Below are 19,117 nucleotides of genomic sequence, written 5' to 3' on the forward strand. Positions count from 1 at the left end.
ATCTAATTAATAGCCAAGGTTGGCTAAATTTCCAGGATCATCAGTGACAATGTTACCTATCCACAGCAAATACTGGAATGGGAAAACAGAACTTTCTCAAAAATCTAAGAATCCTAATGTGAAACCCAGTACTAATAAAAACGTAAAATCATCTTAAACAGTGTGAACTATACACAGCAGTTTGGAATAGGATCTACGAATGTTGTTAACTAATCTGTGAAGTGTAAGAATAATTTATAAAATCTAATGCAAAACCAATTAACCTCATATACTCAGAATTATTAGAGTGACCTGTACACATGGATTTTGGAAGAAGAATAAGGAATAACACAACTTATCTATGTAATCTTACATAAAACATGGTATCACTAAATATTCAACATCATCAATTTCAGAGTTATCTGCTAAAAGTGAATGCTGGAATGGGGACAAATAAGCACCTTGACTAATCTATGAAATAAAATGTAAAACTCAATAACACGGAAAATTTTGTAATCAGTTGCAGTATTACACATGCACAGTGCATCCTGGAATGGTAACTACTGTAGGAGCAAGACATTGTGTAAAACAGTATCTAAATTTTCATCATCTCAACTTTCACTATCACCAATTACAACGCTGCCTATGCACAGTGAACTCTGGAATGTAAATAAGTAAAATTGTTGTATAATCGATGGACTATAAAACCCAGTACCTTCCAATATTCAGAATAATCAAATACAATACAATTTTACCTATGCACGGTAAAACCTAGAATTAGAAAAAAGAATAAGATTGATACTAATAAATTATAATACCAAACTCAGTTCTTAATAATCAGAATAACAGAGTTCTAAAGAATCAGAATCATTAATTACAATGTTATCTTTACACAGTGACTCTCAGAATGAGAATCAACTAATCTATAAAAGTTGCTGTAAAACACATTATAATTAAACATGCAATCGATTACTTCAATGTCACCTACGTCCAGTGAATCCAGAATAAGAATGTCAAATCTATAAAATTTAACGTATACCCCGTACCGCTAAATATTACAAAAATACAATCAACTGCAGTGTTACCTGTGACAGCGAAGCCTGGAGTGGGAATAAGGAGGAAGATTGACTAAACATGAAATTTTAATATAAAACCCGGTTCCACTAAATCTTCAAAATCATCAATGACACTGTTTTCTAGGCATAATGAATCCTGTGACGGGGATAAGGAATGAGGTCGATTATCCAACGAAATTTATGTAGGTTTTGTTGAGATTTGAATACATTATTATACATTCCTTATACCCCATTTCTGTTCTCTTCTAGACGCAATCCGTTTCTGCATTAGGTTAGACTAAATGACCAACAAAAGTTGCACCCTGTGCATATTTCATCCCCTTATTTTTAAGGCTAATAATTATAATGTTTGCTACAGCAAAAACCAACAAAGATCTAAGAAAATTACCTTTTGAAACACCAAATATGATAGTTGGATGCACCCAACAGACACCATCAAAGCAACAACTATGTTTTAATTCCCATCACTTATCATAATGACTTTTGTATAAAACTGTAAAGGAGATCATGAACATAGTCTACAGCATCTTAGGTACAAAGTTTATTTATGATAATTTTATAATTGTCCGGGCTGAATGTCGCAAAAAATTAAATTTGAACAAATCTGGACTAAATTCATAATCAAGGTTGTTTTGGATAAAACAGGTTAAATCTCAAAGAGCATCATAATAAATGTTCTAAGAAAAATACAAAGTTAATCTTTCCCTACAACGTTAAACATCTGAACATGGCATTCCTGTAGCTTGTACGCAGTAAAAAAAATTTGCATTATATTACAACTTTCTTATTGACTGGCTAAACAGCATTTCTTTGGTACTGTAAACAGCACACTAAACCGTAGAACCTACACCTCACATATTCTTCATCACCTCCACACCAATGCCACTCTTTGTTTTGCATTCACTTGAACAAATACGCACTCGTCTCCAGCCTCCCATCCAGTAATTATCATCCGAAGAAGTGTGAGTCCTGCAAGTCTTCCAGTGTCCACAGGAGGCCAGCTGAAACTGTCACACAGTGTTCCTCTTGGCTTGGTGAAATGACCATGTCCAAGCCATCTCCATTACCTTTTCATTATTATCTCATCTACATATGGAACATCTGTGATTTCCCTTGTGTTATCATTTCTCACCTTGCTACCTGACTAGTAATATTCTTCTTAATAGCTTTATTTTCAAATCGACAAACCCATTTAAATCAAGTTTTTACTGCCATACCATGATTCAAATCTGTTCATTAATATGAAATGAATAAGCTAGTACGTAGCCTTACCTTCGTTTGCAGTCTATTTGACTTCCTTATTCGATTGTCCACTGTTTGATTTTCCTTTTTCACCCTTTCACCAAATTCCAACACAAGAGAGCCAGTACTGGAGACCATTTCTGCGAAACAGGCAACACTCAAACTCCTTTTTCCATTTAGTGTTATTCCTTTGTGCATATTTTGTCCTCATTACTTGTTTTCCTTAGATTTATCTCAAGTCACATCTCTCTAGATATATGAAGCATTTCATTAAGAAAGATTTGTAAATCTTGTGAAATTCAGCAGATTATGACAGCGTTATCAGCTTCTTAGTCTGTCAAGTTTCTATCGTTGCTCCAATCTAAACATTTTCCTCCATCTCCAAGCTCTTTTCTTTCTTATTCATGAGAAGGGTAAACAGCAAAGGTGAAAAAATACACCCCTATGGTACCCCTCAATTTGCGGCCAATTTCCGAGACAGGGTTACATTAGCTTTGCATCTGCTTCGTTCATGAATAATTTTCAAATAGCTTTCCATGTTTAACAATTTTAAGCGGTTGTAAAGTTCAGAAAGAACAGTGACTAAAGACCACTGAATAAGGAAGAAAATCATTTCAAATATTGCAATTCATCTTAGGATCCAAACAACGAAATTCAATAAAATGTAAATCTTTCCTTTGAATGCAAAGTATCAAACCCGTGTTTCGGAATACAAAATCCAGATGCTTCGGCATCCACAAGATTTAAGAATTCCATCCCGCATAGCCTCTTCCAAAGATATTCTCACAAGACTTGTGTAAGAATGGAAGAAATTGTGTTACAGAACTTCGGCAGCGAAGATTACAGTGTATAGAGAAGATGAAGTTCTTCACGTTGCTCAATGTTATTTGTATTTCTAACCTTCGAGAAAAAGGGATGTCAGTACTTTATTCTGGCTGCAGAAGTATACTGAAGTGTCGAAAAAAATTTTTTTAAACAACGATAATGAAAAAAATATATATATACATACAAATAAATAAACATTATATATATGTATACATTCAATATATATATATATATATATATATATATATATATATATATATATATATATATATATATATATATATATATATATATATTCCCATCATTCACTTTTGTAACATAGTCCGCGGCCTCATAACAAACCAAATCGGATAATTACCTTTATTTTTTAGTGAAGATCTTAAACATACTCGTTAATATATACATACGCACCAGCGCTGAAATGAAGCTGTTTTTGCTGTATTGTTGTACAACACAGCAGTAATGAAAAAGAAGAAAATACTATGTCAATACAAAAATAATAAAAACAAGGGTTAAAGTCTAATCCTGGTTCCATATGCAGAGCCAATAAATAAATAACAAGAAAATTGAGTAAAATTGAGCAGTTTACTCATGGGCTGTAACTATTAAGCGTGAGTCTTATACCAACTTCGTTTGGCAGTTTTTCCGAATGTTTTTAATGCAAATAAGTTTCCTCCTTTTCATCAGTAATTTTGGTTTCAAGTTGTTCGAACCTTCTGGTATTGCCGTGAAATCTGCGTTCATTTTGCAAAAGGTTCAGCATTTTCTTATTTCTGTCATTCAGGTTATTTCTCAATTTTTTTCCGTTATCGGGATACCACAGAATTGTATTTCCAGGTCTAAAGTGAGGACTTCAGTTTGTATTATTATTATTATTATTATTATTATTATTATTATTATTATTATTATTATTATTATTATTATTATGAGTAGAAGTAGAAGTAGCACACAAGATTTACTCCTTAGTTGATTATTATTATTATTATTATTATTATTATTATTATTATTATTATTATTATTGCTAATAGATTCACAATTTCGTGAAAAACAATCTGAGTAATAAAAAATCCACAATTATATAGTAAATTATTTATGTTACTTTCGAACACCTGAACGGTGTTCCTCATAATGTTAACGTTAAAATGCATTTTAACGTTAACACTGATGAGAAACACCATTCAGGTGTTCGAAAGTCTTTGATTTTTTATAGTAATTATTTACTATATTGGATTTTATTATTATTATTATTATTATTATTATTAGTTAGAAGGAAAATTTTCCGTTACAGTCATTAATAAGCATAACTGTAGCAGCCGCAGCAGTAACAACAACAGCTGCAACACTAGAAGTATTTGTCAAAACAGTTTTAAAAAATTATACACACTTCAACATTCCATTTTACAAAAGTATAAAAAGAATAACCTCTAAAAATATTCAGCTAAATCTCTACAAACATTTAGCTAATCTCAATTCTCCACAATCCCCCAACCCCTATCTCTTTCTCATGCTTATTCTTAACCATTCATAACGACTTGATTTGCTTATCCTTTTATATAATCGTACATCAAAGTGCGGAGTCGTATTCGTGTGATGCAGAGCAAATTTCTACACAAGTTATATTTTGAAAACTGAACGACGTGGACATGTTCATCGTGTAGTTACTAAATTTTGACTTCGTAACAAAGGCTACGAACCTAAACCAGAAACCCAAATTCATTTTCATTTCCGTATTGTCAAGAAAGGAAATCTAAACGTAATACATTGCCCCATTTGCGTTAGGTGTATTTTAAATACTTTGGTCTTATTTGGAAAAAATGACTGCAAAGAATGTCACAATTTTGTCAATAATCAATGTTATTTCATCACCCACAAATGCCGACGACTTTCTTTACCTATTAATACTGATGGCGTTTCATCACCAATAATCAATGATGGCAATTTATCGAGAATCACCTACGCCTTCTGAGAGTCAACATAAAAATCTACAAAAATATTCACGAACACAAATTGAGCCTGTGGTCTTCAGAATGAGAGGCATTGATATGTACTGTTAAAACTTCTAACATGCAATCTGTTGTTTAAACAGTGAGCCCATAAAACTTATTAAAACAGCTTGTAAAGATATAGGTCTGTGTCATAAGAAAAAACGTGTAAAGACAACGTAAGTCTCAAAATTTTACAAAGCACTATACCTCTACATCTACAATAAAGAAAATGCTTAGGATCTCATGTTTCAACAAGATCTACCGGCGTGTGTACTACAACCAGAATAAAAATGTTTAAAATCATAAGTGGTTTATTATAAAGCCTATATAGGTCAATTTTATAAAAAATACATCGAGAACAGTCTAAGGGCGATCATAATAAATGGCCCCATAATTATCAACATGAATCTAGAAATCAAAAGTAGCAATATAGAAATCTTATTGGTTCAAGACTTCACAAGTTACTGACTCTCCATGATTTATTTCAAGAGTCTATTTGTTTAAAACTCCTACAAAGTCTATAATATAGAAATCAAATTTAGAATTCTAAAGGACTCTTGATTAAAAATTTCAAGAGCAACAAAAAAATCAGTATAATTGGAATTTCTTTCAATATATTTGAAGGGCTGTCTATACTGAGGAAATTTTTTTATTCTTTCTGTCGTGATTTGAGACTCAACCAGGAGACAGGAGACTCAAACCAGCTGCACTCTCAAAGGTCATATTGTTGCAACCATTCTGAACTAGGGTCGGGAGGCAGCTGGTGTCATTTCCCAATGGGTGACTGACGTGCATTGAGGGAGTCACTTGAGGCATTGTGTGGCTATGGAAAGGAGTAAAGCCTCTTAGATTCTGTTCATGGCAGTTTCTCCTGGAGCATGTGAAGGGACTTGAGGCTGTGTATACATCGTTGGTTAGGAGCACTGTCGATTATTTAGATATATCTGTTGGCAAGGGTGTCACAAGCAGGCACACGGTGTTCATTCTCGTGTATTTGCCTGGGCATCCACAGAAATTGTAGTGAGAGCAGTAGACACTGTTGGTTCTCCTCATGTGATCTCCTGTGGGGTTGTTCCTCAACACTATATTGGTGATTTTTTTTAACATTATTCGATTAGTTTTCTTGCCTGGATCCACTGGAGTGTTGATAAATGACATAATTATGTGGACACCCGTCATCCTTGTACTTGTTACTCTGTGGGCTTATAATACAACTTAAGGTTCCCTTCTTTGGAATCCCAGCCCACATTCGTGATACACCAGATTCATTAATCCATGATTCATGTGAGACAAAAACATCTCCAGGAAACCTTATAACAATGTAATGTCTTGCAGTAAATGAGTGAATATATCTTCAACAGCCGACTCCACTCCCTGGAATCTCTGATCACCAAGAACAACCAAGGCATTAGCATTATGGTGATCATCAAACTAACTAACCTCGGTCTTTGCCAAAACAAGCAGAGGAGTATAAAGACATCACCATCAGCATTTCATTTGGAGGGACCTGTCTTACTTCTCCTTTGTCAGACATATACTGAACCAGAAAGCATATTTCCCGTGCTCTTTGAGAATGGTTACTCTGACAAGCAAATAAATTGAGGTATTGTGAAGACCCTGAACTCGTGGTAAAACAATGAGTCCTTTCCTGACACAGCCACCTCTACAGACATTAGGCTGTATTTTTAGGCAACATGAGTAACAACTACAATGACAATGAGTTTTCTAGCATCCATACTAAGGACTTGAACAAGATATTCAAGAGCACTATCACTTTCAATGCCCTGAACGTGGATGCCCTACCATATACATTTATATGACCACCATGCACCACTCCAAGTGTTTCTTCAGCTACAACCAGGAGGGCACATCAAGAAACATATGTATGAACCACACAACCCTTCTTTGGTCCATGACACCTTTGCTAACAGCATCAAAATAGTCGATGGTCCACCCAATTCACCCCTTGAATCACACCAGTGCTGCACAACACCAGTCACTCGTGGGTAAACCACAGCAGCTGCCCCTCTGCTGACCTTTTGAACTGTAGCAACAATGTGACTCCACCCTAACCTTCAGAAAATTACCACTACTACCCAAACGACTGCCTGTATCCACAACCCTACCTAACCTAACCCACACCTCTACGGATTTGTCTCTATATATATATTTTTATTTGCTTGTAAGTTATTGTGCCAGTAAAGTAAGCACATGACTTCTGAACATCTGCACTCTCTCTGCAGTATGAATATTGTCCAATTACTCTCTGCTTCCAAGCCACATAGAAAGAAGTTATAAGAAATACATAACATTACGTACAAATTCCTTTGATGAAGCCATATTATTTGACTTAACATGTTTGAATGAGAGTCTCGGACCTTATAATAATAATAATAATAATAATAATAATAATAATAATAATAATAATAATAATAATAATAATAATAATAATAATAATAATCTGTTAAAAACCTTTAGGTTCTAGTGCTGACAAAACCTTAGAATGTTCAAATGCCCCACTGGTCCAGAATGAAACCTAAAATAACTTGAAAAAAAATCCCATTTTCATCATATGAACAGAGAAAGTAATCCAAAGTATTGCTCACCAGTTACAGGAATATCAGAAATTCAAAATTAATACATAATTCACAGTTTTCGATTAATTACAGAAAATATATATTAATTAATAGCATAAAGGGAGCATTGATAACCTTGAAGTAACAATTAATTACAACAAAAACATATAGGCAACAAACTTAATTCATTGTTTCTCTGAAGTCCCTTACAATTTTTTACTCAAATAAAAGGATGAAGAATACTGAAGCAATTTCTTGACCTCTAGTGACTTAGCCTGATTTGGGCACCTATTACTACGTCCGTTCTTCATTATACAAAACAAACACTGAAAATTAATGTAAAATGGCAAATGGAGGAGAGAAAGAGTACGATGTGGAAAAGACAAGCATGAAATTTGCAATGATAATGAAAGTCTTTTCATTCAGAATCGGCTTTTTGGGACTTTATCTAATGTTGGATCTTTAAAGAAAATTTGATAGGAAATCAAAAGAGAATAAATTCTGTATGGTATATTGATAGACATAACGTGACCACCTCATTACGAAACTGTTCTCAGGCAATGTTTTCACCGATGGGAAGGAAAACAAGGAATTGGGTCTAGTCCCAAAAGAGTTATACACATACTTCTTAAAAGACAGGAAGCTCTAAGAATATGGAATGGACAAACGAACAAAAGGATAAAGGTGTCTTGCAAACGAAAATTATATTCGCCACCTCTAGACAACTGGCTGTCTCTCACTCACCCTGGATAATTAAGAAGAAGATAATTCAATTTTGAGTCAAATACTTCTAGAAGACTTGATACTCTTGATACTATTCTCTTACAGAAATAAAATTCGTATTCATTACCCCAAATTTTCTGTGAAGATTGATTGCAACCACAAATGTCGAAAGTTTATAATTAAGAATTCCATGCAAGCGATAACATCTCATTGCTAAACTTCCCTATTTTTATTTTCTAACACTCCAATATGCTGACCTCACTCCGAATCATCTGTGCTATTCGTTTGTCAAATAGTCCAAATAACACAAGACGTGGAAACAACTCGCAAACTTGGCAACACACTCGAAGTTTATGTCCAACTGACAGATAACAGCAATTTCAATCCAAGTAAAAGGACTAACATCAAAGTCACATATTTTCAAACAAATGATCTGGTGACGGCAAAATAATGACTAGTATAAATTAACAAGAAAAACTGTACTATAAAAAAAAGCAATATAATTTGCAATGATTCCCAACAAATCCACCTTTCTTCCTTCGGCATTCCCGTCCACTTTGGCCTTTGTTGCCAAAAAAAAAAAAAAAAAAAAATCTGCAGCCACAGATGCATTTGCACAAACATTCAATTCAGCTACAAATGAATAACAGGGTAGACAATCGAAGACATTAAAAAAAAACAATAACTTCCTCAGCAACTTGTTAATTAACTTCTATAGGTGATAAGGAACTGTTCCATCTCAAAGTAATTTAAGATATACATAACAGGTTGTCCTTAACAGGCTGCTTACTGTCACAGAAATTACAAATTGCGAAAGAGTGTTATGCTTAAGACTGGTGATTTTCACAGGTCATTGAACACTGGAAGCACATTAGAGTACTAACAAAGCAGCAAACAAAACTATATGCATTAATAACATATGATATGTACTAACATGACGTGTATCAACATAAACCAACATAAGAATAAACAGTGCTAAAAAGCAGTTTCATGGCATGTATAATTATCGGCACACCTTACACTTATATACTTATCAACCAAATATAACGCTCGGGACCATAATAAAGCAAACTGTGCGCAATTTCAGAGTTACGATACCATTTGAAATTTATTAAATAAAACTCTATCGCGCAACAACCCAAAAACACCTTCCTAGAATGTAAATTACTAAACCCTATAGCATGAAGGATGAAATATTAATTTCTACATTCTACAAGGAACCATTCAGAGAGGGAATGGAGTATGGAAAAGATGTAGCCTGGAACAGGAGGGGATTTGTAATGCTCCTATAATGAATCCGGAAAAGCAAGCAGAATAGTGTAAATCACAAAACAAATTACGAAATATCTTTCTACATTTGTGAGAAAGTGGAAATAAAGGACAGAAATAACTGTAAAGATCAAAATTCCGGGAAGAAAAGTATATACAAAACTCTCAGGTACTGACCTTCATCGCCAACGATCAATGTTCATGAATAATGTCTTCAGAGAGTTTCATTCCAACCTCGCCTCAAAAGCTTGCAAAATCCCCTTTGAAGGGAAAAGCCGTTGAAAATATGTTTCTAAATTCAAAAAAGATTAAGCTTTGAAAGACTGAGAACTAAAAGGAATTTACAACAATGGGAAGTGTGGTGCGTGTGTGTACACACACACACATATATATACAGTATATATATATATATATATATATATATATATATATATATATATATATATATATATATATATATATATATATATATTATGAAGAGAAATAAAAAACGAGTGGGGAGCAGAATTTGGCAAATTGTAGTTTTCAAAATGAAAGTAAATAATATATGCAACTTATAAACTCATGCATGAACTTACGAGAGCGAGAGAGAGAGAGAGAGAGAGAGAGAGAGAGAGAGAGAGAGAGAGAGAGAGAGATAAGGGGGTAGAGAGAATCATGAAGATTGTGAGGCAGGCAAATCCTGGCTTGAAATTGTGCATAGGCATAGGCATAAACGTACAATTCAGTAAAGTTATATATATAACAGATTTTCATTCCAAAAGTTACAAGTTTTCAAGGACAACTGTCCCCATCGTCCGGTAGCTGTAAAATGACCAGACACGTGTTCTTGCTGTGTTTATATGTGTCTGGGGAAGGGAAGTTCTTGCTGATTCAATTCCAGATGCTGTCTCACGTAATTCTTTTAACCTCCATCTCCTGTGTGGCCCTGCCTTCGTGTCCTTGACCTGTCTACCTGCAACTTCTCCCAGGGGCATGCTGCCCATGTTGTTTTGTGTTTTTGTTTGTCCTCTTATTCATTGTTTCTTATATTCCTTATGTTCTTAATATTCTACCCTTAAACCGACTTCCACTGTTGCCTGCTATTAATTGTTTGTACATACCATGAATGCATTTTCTATAATCAATCTGGTCTTTTCATTTGTATTTTGTATAACACGTTCATGCTCCCCCAGCATATTCTGTATTTTTTTTTTTTCAGCAGTGCTTGGGCATCACTAACGACTGGTTGTAGTAATTAATGTTTTGTTTTACGTGAGTCACGACACGAAATCAGATCATGAAGGACTTCTTTTCCCCAGAAGCATATAAATACAGCAAGAACACGTGTCTGGTCATTTAACAGCTACTGGGCAATGGGGGCAGTTAGTCCTTGAAAACTTGTAACTTTTGTGAATAAAATCTCCATTAGATACCACCGTTAAACAGGACCCATTATTCATTGTAAAAATGCACAGTACAATCATGCAAGTGATCAAGTTATGCGTGATTCAGCTGGTAGTACAATTGCCTTTCAACTGATACACCTGGGTTCGATCCAGTGTTGTTATATATATATATATATATATATATATATATATATATATATATATATATATATATATATATATATATATATATATATATATGTTATATATGTGTGTCTGTGTATGTATTAGGAATGTATCAACACAAACACTGAAGTGGAAATTAAATGGAAATAAGAAAGTATGGGGTCAGCAAAGAATGTCGGTGGGAGTATCGAGAAGCAAAAAGGAAATAAAAGCCGTAAGAGGTTGGATAAGGAAATGAAAAGGTCAGTTTAAGATAAAACCATTTGATTATTTGTCTTACCATTATGAATAATAATAATAATAATAATAATAATAATAATAATAATAATAATAATAATAATAATAATAATAATAATAATACACACCTGGGAAAGAGGAAATGGTGAGGAAAAAGTAGAAGCTTATTGAGTGGTACATCTTCTACAAGGGGAGTAAGGAGGATTGCAATGATGAGAAAAATAAAGATAAGAAGCTATGGGATTTAAGTAGAAATTCCGGAAAGACGGATTAGTACATTTTATGTAGATTTGGTCTCATGAAGACAATGTAGGACAATAATTTCGTAAAAAAGTGTGTATCGATTGGGAATGTAAAGGAAAGAGGATATATATATATATATATATATATATATATATATATATATATATATATATATATATATATATATATATATATATATATATAGATATATAGATAGATATAGATAGTTATAGATAGATAGATAGATAGACATATATATATATATATATATATATATATATATATATACATATATATATATATATATATATATATATATATATATATATATATATATATATGTGTGTGTGTGTGTGTGTGTGTGTGTGTGTGTGTGTGTGTGTGTGTGGAGTCTACTGGTCACTTTTTACCAGATACATGAGTAACTGTAATAGCCACAATGCCCTCTTTAACTTCTCGAATTCTTCGCGCTTTTTTGGATGCGCTTGTCACCACAAAGTCTTAAGATCAAAGTGCAAGAAATCTGCAGTGGTTATGATGTCCGGTAGCAGGAAACGAACTCGCGTCACCATAAACAAGCGTCACGAAAAAAAGCCCGAGGAATTCGAGAAGTGAAGAGGGCATTGTGGCTATCACAATTATATACATAAACATAATATCTATTACATATACTCAACAAGAAACACAATCACTGCTACCTCCATACTTAAAAATGCTATATCGTGGATGTATCATCTGTGCAGAAAACATCCAAAATATATGTGGCTTCTTAAAATTAAAAAGAAACCTCATACGCAGCAGGCAGAGCCCCGTACGCAAACTGCACTGTCTATTCTACATTGCACACACTTCCAAAAACTGAACCTTAGGGCCCTTCCTTTCCAGCACTTATTTTAGGCCATATATCTAGCGTTTTTGAGATCTTCCGGTCCTTTAATATTTCCGAACTATACGCTTTTCACCTATTATTTTCCATCCTTCCCACAACATTAATCCACTAAAACCACTCCGATAACCTTTCTAGCAATTCTACATTCTCCATATTTCTCACCCTCTCAATTCTTCTTCGGCCCATATACTGTATTACGCAAACAAGTCGTCTCAAAAGCGCCGCTGTCTTTTCTCTCATTTCCATTAAAATTGATACTTCACCTCTATGGCTAGATGTGTCTGGTACTGTACTATTATATATATATATATATATATATATATATATATATATATATATATATATATATATATATATATATATATATATATATATATATATATATATATATATATATATATATATATAAATTTCTGACGCACATCAGGATCTAACCCAAGTTTTCAATTGAAAGGCAAGGGTGCTGCCCACTAGGGTCATTGCTGAGTCGGGAAGTTGAGGAAAACTCGCTGGTATGCAAGCAATTAGCTTGCCCTGGTAATTCCTTGGGTGCAGTTGCTCTCAGGTTCCAACTTCTTTTAGACTTGTATGACCTAGTGGGCAGCGCCCTTGCCTTTCAATTGAAAGACCTGGGTTCGATCCTGATGTGAGTCAGAAATTTATTTCTGTTCCACACGTGATTGTGTGTTGATTATTTCTATATATATATATATATATATATATATATATATATATATATATATATATATATATATATATATATATATATATATATATATATATATATATAATGTGTCTACTTATATATACATACATATGTGTATTAACATATGTGTATTTTGTAATGTATATATAAAATGTGTGAGTGTGTAAGGAAGACTTTCTTTTGAATACGAATAGTCATCTGAAGATATGCTGCCCTTCCAAAATTAAACATGGGCGAAGTAAGTAATTTATACCTTAGTTTAACCAGTCCACTGAGCTGATTAATAACTCTCCTAGGGCTGGCCCGAAGGATTAGATTTATTTTACGTGGCTAAGAACCAATTGGTTACCTAGCAACGAGACCTACAGCTTATTGTGGAATCCGAACCACATTATACCGAGTAATGAATTTCTATCACCAGAAATAAATTCCTCTAATTCTTCACTGGCCAGTCGGAGAATCGAACGCGGGTTCAGCAGAGTGCTTGCTGAGAACGGTACCTACCCATCCAATGAGGAACACTAAACATGGGCGAAAGTCATAAGGATGAACTGTACATAAAATTAAGAATTTGAGCTAAATGGAGGATTTTCTTAAAACAGCTTACAAAATTGATGCAAGATATATATGACGCAAGAGAATAAAATGAAGATGAGATGAAAAAACTGATGTAAAACAACGTTATTTAGCAAAGGGACGAGAGAAAACAGGAAAATATGAGATTGTTTCTGAACGACAAAAAGGATCTTACACATAGGTTTGTATAATGCGGGGTTACATAGCAAATGCTGGAAGATAATTCCTTACACTATGCGAACCTACCAATACAATAACTGCTGTCTCCAAACTAAATCTAGGAAGAGGTGGCATTACTGGTGTCACTCTGTCAGTCATTTGCTCACGAAATTAATGGTGAAATTCCTTCACCCTTTAAAGAAACTAAAGTCTGTGCATCTTAGGCAAGCTGAGTTTTGATCGGCAACAGCCAAGAAAATTTTGTTGTGGCTCCACTATTAGACGTAATTTTACTTTCTGAAGTTATGCAAACAGGTTCATATGATAGTGGAATGTAATTCATATAAACAAAACTGCAAGACCTGCCTTACCGTACCATTGTACTAAATTGACTGAGAGAGAGAGCGCATTGTACTAAGTTATCTGGGGTGAAATATACGCATGTTACATGTTACTATTCTCAAACAGTGAAAATCCACCAAGAGACAAAAAATTTTGGAAAAAATGAATTAGAGAAAATGAAAAGTTTCCTATTTTCCCCTGAAAATAAAAGGCCCGACACACGAGGAACACTTCACCCGTAATAAAAAAAAAATAATCCACAGAAGGGGAGCAATGTGCAACAAAACAACAAAGATCACATACAACCACGATTTACAACAATTTGCATAACATAGAAACAAAAAATATGCCACAAAATGGAAATAAACTGTTAACCGTAATGTAGAGAGAGAGAGAGAGAGAGAGAGAGAGAGAGAGAGAGAGAGAGAGAGAGAGAGAGAGAGAGAGAGAATACTGTCGTATAAAAAGGAAAATATATACCAGTTCAAGTGAAGGGAGATGTACGAGTTGAATTTTTATCTAAAAACTTTAAAGTTAAAAACTTAATAAGGTAACTAAAGACCTCACAAGATACAATGAAGTGAGGTAATAATGCTGTTGAATATTTATAAAACATACTGAACCCATTACATCAGACACCTTTCTGACAAGTGAACAGGCAGATATAATCCCGAAAATATGGAGTAAACAATATACAGCAAGAGAATAACAGAAAAATAGGGGAGTGTACGAGACCAGGTGCGTGCAAGGGGTGAAAGAGAGAGAGAGAGAGAGAGAGAGAGAGAGAGAGAGAGAGAGAGAGAGAGAGAGAGAGAGATGCTACAATTCCCGATTCGTCTTTGAAGTGGAGAGTTCAAAAAATGATTTGGAAATTGACTGATGGTCTTGTGTGGGGCCTTTTTGTTATTGCCCGGGTCTTTGGTCTAAATGCGATCAAAGCCAGCCCCATAAAATGGGATATCTTCTTCTTCCCCCCTAAGGAACCAATTAGGTATTTAGCCCGCTGGGACTGAGAGACAGAGAAAGAGAACAGACAACTGAGAATTTGTATCTAGTTATGAATAATTCTCAAGAAATGACATATTGAAATTGTACATATAGAAATAATAGAATGGAAACACATCAAGACTATAATTACTAACAAAAAATTGATTCCAGGCGAACTACAAAAAATAATGTTTTGCTGGTTGCAAATATTTTGTATACCAATAGAAAACCATTCTTTTCCTCCTGATTTGTTGCTAGAAAAGTTATTTTTCATTCCGGTGGTTCTTGCATTTCTGTTATTGTCGAAAGTAATTGTTACATTGTTACTTTAGTCATAATTATTCACGACAATAATAGTAAGAAGAGCAGCCAAGAGCATACTTCAGACGAAGAAACTCAAAATATACAACCGAAAAAGCTCATTTTTGTGCGTGTTTGCCAGGATATTGCATCACCAGGAGAGCAGACTTTGATCAAAATATTTAAATGTGTTTACTGGGATATCGGTATCATTATACGGCCAACTAATACATATATGTAACACGATCATCATAATCTGTTAAAATGTTCATGGAATATTCTGCTAACCCAAAAACTCGGGGCCAAACACGAGAGAAAGAGCTGAATTCAAACATTTTTGGTAAGGATAAAAACAATAATGATGAAGATACTAAAACATCACTAGTATATGCAAAAATTATATATATATATATATATATATATATATATATATATATATATATATATATATATATATATATATACATATACTGATGATGATGCTAATAATACTAATATATCGTACAAAACATCATTAATATATCAAAAATTATATAATATATCATTATATATATATATATATATATATATATATATATATATATATATGTATATATATATATACATATATATATACATACATACATATATATATATACATACATATATATATATACACATAAATATTATACAGATCTGGTTTTGGCATGTGAATTGGCAGTAAACAGCGGGGTGCTGCAAGAGTATGTTACTTCACCCCTGCTGTTTGCCCTTCAAACAGATTTTAACATGAAAAAAGTGGTCGGAGAATTAATAAAATATTTAGGTTGGAATAACGATAGCTTGATAAAATCAAAATATACAGATGATGTTGCTTTAATCAGTAAAACACCACATTATTTACAAAGCTTGATTAACAGAATTAATCAAATATCTAGTGACTCGAATCTAAGAAAAACGGAGCAGTTACGGAAAAGTATGCAAAAACAGATGAAATATGGAGAAAGAATTAATGAAATTGAATTCTTCAAACATTTATATAAAATGGTATCCACTACAGCTTCTCTTGTGCTGGAATTCAGTGAGAATAATAAAATGCGCATCTAGCAATGGCCAGGATAAATAAGATCTGGAAATCAAATACATTAACACTGGATACGAAACCACGGTTATACGAATACAAATCATGGTATGGCAACTGAACTAGATCTAAAAGATTATATCGATCTGACAAGGAGCTTCAAGATAAATATTACAAGTACGAACTATGAAAAATGAGCTATACATATATATATATATATATATATATATATACACATACATATATACATATATATATATATATATATATATATATATATATATATATATATATATATATATATATATATATATATATATATATATATATATATATATATATATATATATGGTGATAAAAATCTTATGATTTATAAGTGGGAAAGATATAACAAGTATAAAATGAATTCACGAGATACTGGCTGGACTTCTTAGCTGTTTGTGATTCACAGGCCATGGGAATGGAAATAGAAAGACTGGAAGAAGCTAGTGAGTAAATTTATTCAGGGCGAACAGATCGTACAGGAAGAGGAGTAGGCATGACCCTCAACGCAGAAAATGCAGAAAAGGTTCTGACTGACCACAGAGCACTAGATTACTGCTACCAAGATTTAAATAAGAACAGTGCAATATGAGTATTACTGTGTGCTATGCATCATCGAATGGCGTCACCAAAGAGATAGAAGATGAATTTCAATATAAATTAAAAGCCAGGATAAGAAGAACTTTATATATTAGTGCACAATGTCAGGGAAAAAATACCATATATGATTTTGCCGGTGATAAGAATGCGACAGTTGGTAGAACAAGACGGTATGGAAGTTGTAATCGGCAAAGAAGGCCTAGGAGAGGCTGTACACAAAAATAGGATACCATTTAATGTTGTTTGTGCTGCAAATAACTTGATGATGAGAGGTACTCTTAAAGCTAAATCGTGTAGTTAACCGAAGATCGAGAAGAGATGAGAAAGAATAATTGGACAAACAGGCTGATGATATTGGCAAAACCTTGTATTAAGGGAGTGTCATTGGTCTAATGGAAGGATGGGTCAATAACAACATTAGCTAGGGAAGATAATTCTGGGAGGAACATTTTAGTGAAGTTATGAATAAGAGATATGATATACCAGAACCTGAAGAAGACCCACACGTATTTATGAACAAATTCACAGGTTCTGAGGTTGAATTAATAATGTAAAAACATATAGGAAACACACCAGGTTATATTAGAATTGCTGCATATATGACTTTAGCTGAAACTGAAATGACACCATATATACTGCATAGACTGTTCTGTAGAATATGGAATGTAAAACAGAACCCGATGATTTGGAACTGGAAATCACACCAAGGTAGCAAAGAAAGTTAAACTGAATGAATGCCAAACCTACAACGGCAAAGCACTTATGCTGATTATAATGAAAAAATATTCAGCATGCTTATTCTCAACAGGCCATAGAAACAATTGATTAAAGGCTTAAAGATAAACAAGCCGGTTTCAGAATACGCAGAAGTTTACATATCAAATATTTGCGTTGCGTTACGACATCGTACAGCTGCGTATAATATTAAAATTCCCTTCTGATGGCTTTTGTTGATCACGAGAAGGCATCTGACAGCGCCCACAGACCAATATTATGAAGGTCTTGCGTTACCATGACTGCCATGTATAATATGTAAAGCTAAATGAAATTATCTAAGTAGACGCTACAAGGAAATGTTATTTCACCATTGTTGAGTGCCCTTCTCATCGATTATATTATAAAAAAAAAAGCGGTGGCTCAAGGAAATGAACAACAGATTGGAGTAACGAAAAAAGGTGACAGACTTAGAATATGCAGATAAGGCCATTTTACTCTGCAAAACACAAGACGACAATACCTCACACATATTCTGATAAACTGAGTTTGATTTTTTCAAGTATTTTAAGGGATCACTGTTACCTTTAGAGTACTCAGTCGTAATTCCTATTGTTATGAGAGTTCAGGTATCTGGCTGAAGTGAGGTAAATTTTTAATTTTGAAATCAGTTGCGTAATAACCAGGTACTTGGTACGCATCGTGACAATATATATATACTATATATATATATATATATATATATATATATATATATATATATATATATATATATATATATATATACTCTGTATGTGTGTGTGCGTGTGTGTATTTATATGTACTTACGGTATATACATATATGTTTAGCGTATTCGACTATTCCACCAAATCACCACAGAGAGAGAGAGAGAGAGAGAGAGAGAGAGAGAGAGAGAGAGGAGAGAGGGTGAGAGAGGGGGTGGGGTGGGGGTGGGGGACTTGGGAAGGCGTAACCCGAATACATGACCATTAGTGTTGTGTCGGGTAAAGTCTGACCATCGACATTCCATCAG

The sequence above is a fragment of the Macrobrachium rosenbergii genome, chromosome 3, assembly GCF_040412425.1.
Source record: "Macrobrachium rosenbergii isolate ZJJX-2024 chromosome 3, ASM4041242v1, whole genome shotgun sequence".
In the NCBI taxonomy this organism is placed as follows: Eukaryota; Metazoa; Arthropoda; class Malacostraca; order Decapoda; family Palaemonidae; genus Macrobrachium; species Macrobrachium rosenbergii.